General features: G+C 35.2%; 1 long non-coding RNA gene across 1 annotated transcript; it reads right to left on the bottom strand.

The window, feature by feature from the left end:
- Positions 1–24: 24 nt before the first annotated feature.
- LOC108149202 lies at positions 25–717 on the bottom strand. The gene is made up of 3 exons (XR_005977503.1): positions 541–717; positions 326–463; positions 25–258 (listed from the first exon to the last, which is right to left on the bottom strand). It is a non-coding gene; the product is annotated as an uncharacterized LOC108149202 (long non-coding RNA).
- Positions 718–11,697: the final 10,980 nt, after the last annotated feature.

Below are 11,697 nucleotides of genomic sequence, written 5' to 3'. Positions count from 1 at the left end.
TGATATTATGACTATTTTAATTGCTTAAAAAATTTTCAATAAGTTTTTTATTTTCAAATAAATTGTAATTGAATGAATTTGACGACAAATAGCCCTTTTTCTAGTAGGAGTAACTCTTAAGGAATGGAGGCGATAATCGGAAGTCCACCGCTCAGTAGCCTAAGCCTCGGGTTCGAGGCATCGTCTTAACCACTCCAGGTCTTCCTTCACTTCACCCTGTTCATCTCTCTTCACTCCATCGTCATGAACAGTTGTTGGCTGTTAAGAGAAAAAAGTTAAAAAAGAAACTTTATAGAAATGGAAAGGGACATTTCTCATGACATACCTGTTCGGACTCTTTCGACCGTAATCCTGAAGCACGCAAATCTTTTATTATACAGATATATTTATCATATAATTTACCCCTGGGCTGCTTCGCGCCTTCCAAATTAGTTTTCGGCTGCCTTGGTACGTAGTACGTTGCCTAGAAAACAAAATAGTTATTAGAAAATTGTTGTTCTATAAATTCAGGCATCAATTAATGAGCATGAGAAAACTTACATTTAAAAAGAACAATCAAAAATTCCGCGTTCTCGGGATCCACATTTTCCAAAAACTCCAAACTTTTTTCATCCATCTCTTCTTGTAGAATTTTCTAGGAACTAAACACAAAAAAACGCTCAATACCGGAACGAGCGAAGCGAACGTGGCGAGCAGCCGAAATGAACAGAAAAGAGTAGGGATGAAAAATGCAAAGCCAATGATAGTCGAGAGTTGATTGTCGATTATTGTAAAATAATCGATGTTATCGATTTTTGTAGGCTTAAAAATTGACAAAAATTGAACACTTTATTGGAATGATTAATTACCGTTCGTTTTATTTTCACGTATACGTGTTAAATAATCGTTTGTATGTACTTTTGTGATATTATTTTGGTATATTTAAGTATTGATGATGAATTTTCTCGAATTGAAAAAATTTATTTTCATAAAAAATGTAACTCTTAACCTATAAATTCAACAGAATTTTAGAGGATTGAATAAAGTCAGTCGAATACGATTTTCAACTAAGATTAATCGAGTTCTTTTCTGCCTTTCAAAAAAGTTGACTCATTAATCGAAATTCGAATTCCTGTCATCATTTCCAACAAAGTTGGCAGTCTAATCCAATTCAAAGCATATAAAAACCAATCGGAGGTACCATTTTTAAATTGCTAAAATAACCATCACCGTTATTTGATCTTTCATTTTAAATAGATACAACATCCAATTTTTTCTCACCCAATAAAAATTGGATGCTCTTTCTAACCATTTTTCTGCGCGTAGTTAAAGAATTTTAAATCATCTCTAGACTAGACATATATATACAATTTAATATTAGGTAACCTTAATTTTATTTAATTAATTTCCCTATTTTTCCCTAATAACAAGCTGCAAAATATCAAATATTATTATATTATATATATTATTATATTATATTATATATAGAGTATATTATATTATTTATTTAACTCCGTCCAACGTCTGTCCGCCAAACTATTACGAAAACTGTTACTCATTTATTTCGCAGTGTCGAGTTGGCCATCCAAGCTTTCACCGATCGCAATAGGTCACCTTTTCGGAATGATCATGACCTTGTCGCCGGCTTCTGCCATATCTCCGTCATTGTCAATCAACTAGTTTTTAATACTTAAAGCTTTATCACAGATATATATCACAGTTGAGCACTTACTTCTAATATCACATCGATCGCAAATCTACTCCTGGCTTATGCCGAGCTGATGTCGTCGCTGCATGAAAGAGATAAATACTCAAAAATGATATAATTCTAATAGATACTTCGGTCCTAGAGCCCTGTTTAATAACGAGCAGTCTCTCGAGCAACCGCTTTATTTTAAAGAGGGTCTCTTAGAGCTGACGTTTTTCCTAATTTTCTCCCAGTGGAATCTACAGTACTGCCTTTTCATAATTGGGCGTCATCTGTTATGAACCTAGGTGGTCCAGCGTGAGTCGGGCTGCCCCAGCTAGCTCGATTTTCCAGGACCGTGGTTCCCCTAACCCTGCCCTCTCACACAACAACAGAAAACGTTGAACTCTCATGTCCTACGTTTTGCAAAACTCTATGCTGCACCGTCATTTTTGAATTAAAATGTCAATTAACAAACAAAAAAAAAAAAAATACACAAATATTAGTCTTTTTAAGCCTACACACATTTGGCAATTCATTGTGTTCCCCCTGCTAAACTGGAGGTCACCTGCTCATCCCTCCCGACCATGCAGACTGCCTTGAGCAACATACTTGCAGCTGCCCCAAATACATTTGTTTACCTTTATTTATTCCTTTTTCTTTTTTTTTATTGCACCATTATGTACCCCTTTTACTAATATCCCCCCTCTCCCATTAATTAATCTTTACTCCATGTTCATCATTCTTATTTTTCTTTACGTGTACGTTTTCGGGTTTCCCAAAATTTATATACTCCTTGACCCTGACCAACCGTAAGAGCTCTTAAGGTTGTTTATTCTTTCTTTGCCAGGACCAGGGATTTAAAAAAAATGTAATTGTATACGCAAGGAAAATTGAATTTATATTGCTCCGGGCTCAAATCCCCACGCTCACTTGGGCCACTCATGGATTTATATAAATAAAAATATAAAAAAAAAAACATACAAATAAACCAAACAATTTGACAATATTTAAATATAAATAATATGGGTATGAGACGTTATTATACGTTTATGTGTAGATGTAAGTATAATGCATGTAGACAGCATGTATTCAAATGTAAATAAGAAAAATATTTGAAGATGTATGTAGATATTATGGCCTATGTGTAAATACAAAAATTAACCAAAAAAAAGATGTAAATAACCCTAATCATTAAATAAATAATCATACAAATTTACAACAACACCACACGATAAAATAATTAATTATTCTAAAAATCTAACAACAATAAAAAAATCTGACTGAAGCCGACTGGCTCCTGTTGCCGCCTCTTGTTAAGCGTGTCGGTCCTCCACGCCGTAATATTTTCTCCAAAACAAATCTCTGGCCGTCTTTCTTGTCCGGGCCTCACAAAAAAAATCGCCAGGCCAACTTGGGTGACCTGGCTGATTTTTTTAACCTGGTAACTGGGTCTGATCGGCTATGGAATGAAAAGCCCATAAGCATCGCCTCACTCTCACACCGATCACTTACAGTGTTTTTTTTGCCGCTTTAGGCTTCCCAGTCCTGCTTTCCTTTACTTCAAGTTGTTGTTGCCTGTGGACACTGGCGCGGTGCTGCAGCTCAAAAAAAAATTCTGTCGCACCAAGGTACAGGGATAATGTAATCCGCACGTGCACCACAAAAAGAAACTTTACTTGGCGAAGGGAGCGCAGCAACCTTCACGCCTTGACCGTGACTTTCGTTATGGGCTCTCCTCTTCTCCTATCGCCTTCCCGAACTCCGGCTCTCTTGTTTCAAATTTGCAGGGTCAACGGCCGTTTAACATTGGGGTGACCATACAAACAACTCAGTATTTTTCAGTATAAAATCACCCCTGCACCGACATTCGATATGGCTATCGATAGCCCGGCCACAACACATTTCTCGATTGTTTCTTATAGCCTGATTCCATTGACGCATTAGTGGACTTTTGAAATGTACCTGATTCCATTGGCACATTAGCATTTAGTTACTCCGACATGTGAGTGGCACGAACAGCTGATCTGGGCTTGTTTACTTTTGAATTTTTCGCAAATCCAAAAGAAATTAGTTAAAATTAATGAACATGAGTGAGTTTACTAAACTCAGTAATGCTCAGTAGGACATCCATATTGCGACCGAAATATTTGCCAACTTGGACGACAAAGAAGAGAAACTGATTGCGTTGTTATGACGGGTTTCAATGGAGACCACCACAGTTTCTAAAAAGGGCAAGGAAACCCGTACATGTGAGAGTTATTTAATGCCAGAGATCCAGCAGTAATGCATTGTGGTACTGCGAGCAGAATTTGCAGCGAGCGCTCTAGGTTTCAGTCATTTTTATACAAAATAGATTTTATATTCAAAAGACATCAAAAATTGCGCCAACCTTATAGAAAACAGCTGTTGTAGTGGTGGCACGAAGAAAATATCGTTAAACATCGGTATTTTCCGGTATTTTTCCTAAAAACGTTCGGGGCGAATGGTTTTTAATCGCATTTATTTTAAATGCGGCATTTAGCCATTATAATAGCCTGATTCCATTGCCGCATTAGTGGACTTTTTAAATGTGCCTGATTCCATTGGCGCATTAGCATTTAGCTAATGCTACTCCGACATGTGAGTGGCACGAACAGCTGATTTGGGTTTGTTTACTTTTGAATTTTGGCAAATACAAAAGCAATTAATTAAAATTAATGAACATGAGTGAGTTTACTAAACTTTTTTCAATATTTTAGGCACACAGAAAATAATGATAAAATATGGTACTCATTCTGATGAAATTCCGTACCATTTTCACATTTTTTTTTTATATTAAAATGTTAAATCGACCATTTTGTAAATTTCCTAATTTAATATCAAAACTTTATTATTGCATATATGATATTAAAAAAACAAATTGATATTATTGTGTATTACATATTTATTAATAATAAATGTAGGAGCAGAAGCGAGACTGTTTTTTTTTAACAATTATGTAAACACTTGCTAGCAGTATGTACATTTGTTTTAGAAATAATTTAAAATATGTATGATGCCTTTATTTATTTATAAATACAAAATATTTCTTTTGAAAATTAATTTTCCAAAATGTTGTGGTTGAATCGTGCATATGTATGTATATGCGATTTCTGCTGATACTTAAGCTTCTGGCTTAAATTCTGGAAAGAAAATATTAAGTAAAATGGAATTGGGTCCTGTTTTCTCGTCTTGATGATTAACTAAAAGTCGATTTTAAACCTTCAACATTTATAGTGTGTGAGTGAATATGCCGGCCGGCAAAAATAATGCATAAGTGACCATATATTTCAAAAACATGTATCCTATGGGATAGACACACATACTTTCACATTTTTCCGGCCAGCATAGACACTCACACACACAACACAAAAGAATTTTGAATATTTAAATGCTAAAACAATAACTTTTTTAACCAGTTATTTACAATCATCCACCAAACACTTATTTATAAATTTTAAAAATCACTACTCACATTTTCTTGTGCTCCACTTGTAAAACGCACTACCAATGTCTTCCCACATTGAAGTCAAATCACCGAAAAACAAGCAATGTGAAAGCCATGTATGCGGTTCATGATGTGTCGCCATCTTGCAGGATTCTCTCTTTTTCGACTTTTTTAAACTTGCGAAGATAAAGAAACTGAAAATTACCATTTTCCAACAGCAAATTTACATTTTTCAATGGTTAAAATAAAAATCTCTTGTATTATTAAATTGAACAGTCGTTATCAAATTATCAAATTCAGTAATTTTAATTTTCAGCCAATTTTATTTTTAAACTCCACTTCTGCCAAATCGGTTTCGATCATAGATAGCATATTTCATGGGAAATAGATTTTTTTCAATCTTTCCCATACATCTTATAATGATAGGTATCCTAAAATAGATGCTAGAGCTCAACAAATTTCGAATAAATTTCTAAAATTGAAGTTTCGACAACATAAATTAATTCTTTACAAATACACGCCTGAAAACCGAAAATAATTGTATCAATTTATCTTGAAGATGGAACACTCACAAATCTCACAAGCTATTAACTCCAACCATCCGCCAACAATCACTTCTTACAAAAACAAACAATTACAAAAAAGCTGGCAATAGCAGGAGAATTTAAATTTTAATGTAAGTGTAAAAATTAATGTAAGTGTTATAGCCCGGTTGCCGCATTAGTGGACTTTTTAAATGTGCCTGATTCCATTGGCGCTTTAGAATTTAGCTAATGCTACTCGAGCTGATCTGGGTTTGTTTACTTATGAATTTTGGCAAATTCAAAAGAAATTAATTAAAAATTATGAATATGACTCCTTAATGCTCAGCAGGACATGCATAATGCGACCGAGGCAACTTGGACGACAAGGAAGAGAAGCTAATTGCGTTGTTTGACGGGTTTGCAATGGAGACCACCACTGTTTCTAAAAAATGCAAGGATCTCCGTATTTGTGGGAGTTATTTTATGCCAGAGATCCAGCGGTAATGCATTGTGGTACTGCGAGTAGAAATTGCAGCGTGCGCTCGAGTTTTCAGTAATTTTTATACAAAATAAATTTTATATTCAAAAGACATCAAAAAATGCGCTAACCTTGCATGTAGAAAACAGCTGTTGAAGTGGTGGCACAAAAAGAATATCGTTAAACATCGGTATTTTCCGGTATTTTTTCTAAAAACGTTTGTGGCGAATGGTTTTTAATCGCATTTAATAATCGCATTTATTTTGTATGCGGCATTTAGCCTTATGGGATTCCCTGTGTAAATAAATGCGCATTAGGCTAAATGCGTTTTAATGTGCCAATGCTATTATACAAGAACTAACTGAAGAATATGTAAAATTGAATAAATTAGTTTTTATACCCTTGCAGAGGGTATTATAATTTCAGTCAGAAGCTTGCAACGCAGTGAAGGAGACGTTTCCGACCCTATAAAGTATATATATTCTTGATCAGCATCACTAGTAGAGTCGATCTAGCCATGTCCGTCTGTCCGTCCGTCTGTCCGTCCGTTTATATGCAAACTAATATCTCAGTTTTAAAGCTATCTGCATGAAACTTTCCCAAAAGTTGTCTTTCTATTGCAGGTAGTATATAAGTCGGAACGAGCCGGATCGGACGACTATAGCATATAGCTCCCATAGGAACAATCGGAAAAATAATTGAAAAAAAATTATAACTTTGCTGTTTTTTAATTTTTGTTTAGTTCTTCGACATATAGCAATGGTTAAATATTTCAGAATTATGGTTAAAATTTCATCAAAATCGGACGACTATAGCATATAGCTCCCATAGGAACAATCGGAAAAATAATTGAAAAAAAATTATAACTTTGCTGTTTTTTAATTTTTTGTTTAGTTCTTCGACATATAGCAATGGTTAAAAATTTCAGAATTATGGTTTAAATTTTATTAAAATCGGACGACTATATCATAAAGCTCCCATGCAAATAATAAAAAGACATAAAAGAACAATCAAATAATTAAGCTGCAAATCGTCATAGCTTCAATGTTTTTAAACATGTACGCAAGTAAATCATAATTTTAATGTTTTCAAAAATGTTTAATTCTTGCGATAGCTGCAAGGGTATATGAACTTCGGCTTGCCGAAGTTTGCTTTCTTTCTTGTTTTATTTCATCTTTACTAGCAGAGATCAGAGAGAGGAATAAGCCAATCATAGTCCGACTTCAAATAAAAATGTCTAAAAATTGGGCGGGAAATTGGAAGATAATCACTTTAATGGCTTATGAGTTAAGCCCAAAGATCAGCTTAATCTGCCCAACACATAATAAATCATAAAACGTGCTTGCTCCAATTAATAAGTCTATTCGTTGAGGCTTGTGAAAAAGGGATCCGCTAGTTGGATATTTGCCGGAATATTCCAATTCTCTATGTTCAGGGCTATGCTCAGTGATAGTAGACGTGATGAGTGCAGATAATAACGCCGAATAGTCAGATGCCTGTTTATTTAAGTAAATATCGACGGTGTATCCTTCAGTAAGAACCCTTGTCTCACCGAGTCCCGAAACCAGAGATTTCGGGGGAGTCCTTTTTAGCTGTAACTGTTGAGCGAAACGAGAAGTTAGAAGATGCAGCTGGGTGCTGGAATCAAGCAATGCCCTGCATTTAATGAACAAACCGGAACGGCTTTTTAGAAGTACAACAGCAGTGGCCAAAAGCGTAATATCAGAAGCTCGACCTTGAAAGACTAGAGAGGTAGGTGGCTGAGAACTGGATGCGTTAAACTTAGAAATAATTGCAGAATCAGTTTCAATTTCTAGCTGCGAAGAGTTTGGATAAAACTGCAATAATGTGTGGTGCTTACTTCCACAAACGTGGCCATTTCCGCTTGTACAAGCTTGAGTATGGTGCCCACGTTTTTAGCAATTGAAGCATAAAGACAGCTTCTGGATCTCCAGTTTACGGCACCAGTTTACGGCACCGGTTCTCCAAAAATTCATAGAATTCCTTCGCCAAAGGAAATTTTGTTCGTTGAGGCTGTGACAGCATGTACATGATGAAGGCATCAGCCATCTCATGAGCTGATCCTAACGAATCCAAAGCCCGCATGTGTGAGTTGATTTAATCCGAAAACTCCACAAGTTTATTTGCCGCCGAAAAATTCACCCTTTTGAGACTAAGTATCTCCTTGCTGTGAGACTAAAAAACAAGACTTTAATAGAATACGTTTATTAAGCAGATTTAAAGCCACTTAATAGTTGGCTGACGATATATCTTAGTAAACAGGAACGTAGGTGCTGCAGCTTTTCGATGTTGGTTGACTCAGGGTCCTTACCAATGATTGTGTAGAACATCGACATGAAATCTGCGTACTTAGTATATCCTCCAGAAAAAGATGGCAACTCTGGTTCGGGAACACGAGAGCGATTACACACTCTAAAGGATGATGATGAGTCGCGAGGCTGTATTTGAGGAGACGAATAAAACCTTTACGATCCCAACACAACCCTTGCGTTATCTTTGGTCAAAGGCAATCACCCAATATAAATTTGGTGAAACTATGCGACAAACCTCTCTGAGCTAGCCGCACGTTTACGTAGCGTGCGAGATATATGTATAAGAAATCAGGTCGTTACATCTGGCGTCCATGAGTGATCGCCCTGACCAAGAAAACAAAAGATTTCGATGAGGTGAGCAACCTTGCTCACCTTCCAAGATGCTGCTGATACTTAAGCTTCTGGCTTAAATTCTGGAAAGAAAATATTAAGTAAAATGGAATTGGGTCCTGCTTTCTCGTCTTGATGATTAACTAAAATTCGATTTTAAACCTTCAACATTTATAGTGTGTGAGTGAATATGCCGGCCGGCAAAAATAATGCATAAGTGACCATATATTTCAAAAACGTGTATCCCATGGGATAGACACACATACTTTCACATTTTTCCGGCCAGCATAGACACTCACACACACAACACAAAAGACTTTTGAATATTTAAATGCTAAAACAATAACTTTTTTAACCAGTTATTTACAATCATCCACCAAACACTTATTTATAAATTTTAAAAATCACTACTCACATTTTCTTGTGCTCCACTTGTAAAACGCACTACCGATGTCTTCCCACATTGAAGTCAAATCACCGAAAAACAAGCAATGTGAAAGCCATGTATGCGGTTCATGATGTGTAGAACTGGGGAGTTCGAATGTCGTAACTGTCCTTCTTCCTCTTACTTATTTTATTTTTTGTCGCTATCTTGCAGGATTCTCTCTTTTTCGACTTTTTTAAACTTGCGAAGATAAAGAAATTGAAAATTACCATTTTCCAACATCAAATTTACATTTTTCAATGGTTAAAATAAAAATCTCTTGTATTATTAAATTGAACAGTCGTTATCAAATTATCAAATTCAGTAATTTTAATTTTCAGCCAATTTTATTTTTAAACTCCACTTCTGCCAAACCGGTTTCGATCATAGATTTCATGGGAAATAGATTATTTTTCAATCATTCCCATACATCTTATAATGATAGGTATCCTAAAATAGATGCTAGAGCTCAACAAATTTCGAATAAATTTCTAAAATTGAAGTTTCGACAACATAAATTAATTCTTTACAAATACACGCCTGAAAACCGAAAATAATTGTATCAATTTATCTTGAAGATGGAACACTCACAAATCTCACAAGCTATTAACTCCAACCATCCGCCAACAATCACTTCTTACAAAAACAAACAATTACAAAAAAGCTGGCAATAGCAGGAGAATTTAAATTTTAATGTAAGTGTAAAAATTAAAGTAAGTGTTATAGCCCGGTTGCCGCATTAGTGGACTTTTTAAATGTGCCTGATTCCATTGGCGCTTTAGCATTTAGCTAATGCTACTCGAGCTGATCTGGGTTTGTTTACTTATGAATTTTGGCAAATTCAAAAGAAATTAATTAAAAATTATGAATATGACTCCTTAATGCTCAGCAGGACATGCATAATGCGACCGAGGCAACTTGGACGACAAGGAAGAGAAGCTAATTGCGTTGTTTGACGGGTTTGCAATGGAGACCACCACTGTTTCTAAAAAATGCAAGGATCTCCGTATTTGTGGGAGTTATTTTATGCCAGAGATCCAGCGGTAATGCATTGTGGTACTGCGAGTAGAAATTGCAGCGTGCGCTCGAGTTTTCAGTAATTTTTATACAAAATAAATTTTATATTCAAAAGACATCAAAAAATGCGCTAACCTTGCATGTAGAAAACAGCTGTTGAAGTGGTGGCACAAAAAGAATATCGTTAAACATCGGTATTTTCCGGTATTTTTTCTAAAAACGTTTGTGGCGAATGGTTTTTAATCGCATTTAATAATCACATTTATTTTGTATGCGGCATTTAGCCTTATGGGATTCCCTGTGTAAATAAATGCGCATTAGACTAAATGCGTTTTAATCTGCCAATGGAATCAGGCTATTATACAAGAACTAACTGAAGAATATGTAAAATTGAATAAATTAGTTTTTATACCCTTGCAGAGGGTATTATAATTTCAGTCAGAAGCTTGCAACGCAGTGAAGGAGACGTTTCCGACCCTATAAAGTATATATATTCTTGATCAGCATCACTAGTAGAGTCGATCTAGCCATGTCCGTCTGTCCGTCCGTCTGTCCGTCCGTCTGTCCGTCTGTCCGTCCGTTTATATGCAAACTAATATCTCAGTTTTAAAGCTATCTGCATGAAACTTTCCCAAAAGTTGTCTTTCTATTGCAGGTAGTATATAAGTCGGAACGAGCCGGATCGGACGACTATAGCATATAGCTCCCATAGGAACAATCGGAAAAATAATTGAAAAAAAAATTATAACTTTGCTGTTTTTTAATTTTTGTTTAGTTCTTCGACATATAGCAATGGTTAAATATTTCAGAATTATGGTTAAAATTTCATCAAAATCGGACGACTATAGCATATAGCTCCCATAGGAACAATCGGAAAAATAATTGAAAAAAAATTATAACTTTGCTGTTTTTTAATTTTTTGTTTAGTTCTTCGACATATAGCAATGGTTAAAAATTTGAGAATTATGGTTTAAATTTTATTAAAATCGGACGACTATATCATAAAGCTCCCATACAAATAATAAAAAGACATAAAAGAACAATCAAATAATTAAGCTGCAAATCGTCATAGCTTCAATGTTTTTAAACATGTACGCAAGTAAATCATAATTTTAATGTTTTCAAAAATGTTTAATTCTTGCGATAGCTGCAAGGGTATATGAACTTCGGCTTGCCGAAGTTTGCTTTCTTTCTTGTTTTATTTCATCTTTACTAGCAGAGATCAGAGAGAGGAATAAGCCAATCATAGTCCGACTTCAAATAAAAATGTCTTAAAATTGGGCGGGAAATTGGAAGATAATCACTTTAATGGCTTATGAGTTAAGCCCAAAGATCAGCTTAATCTGCCCAACACATAATAAATCATAAAACGTGCTTGCTCCAATTAATAAGTCTATTCGTTGAGGCTTGTGAAAAAGGGATCCGCTAGTTGGATATTTGCCGGAATATTCCAATT

The sequence above is a fragment of the Drosophila elegans genome, unplaced genomic scaffold (genome assembly GCF_018152505.1).
Source record: "Drosophila elegans isolate 14027-0461.03 unplaced genomic scaffold, ASM1815250v1 contig_402, whole genome shotgun sequence".
In the NCBI taxonomy this organism is placed as follows: Eukaryota; Metazoa; Arthropoda; class Insecta; order Diptera; family Drosophilidae; genus Drosophila; species Drosophila elegans.
This window is presented reverse-complemented; position numbering and strand designations above follow the sequence as displayed.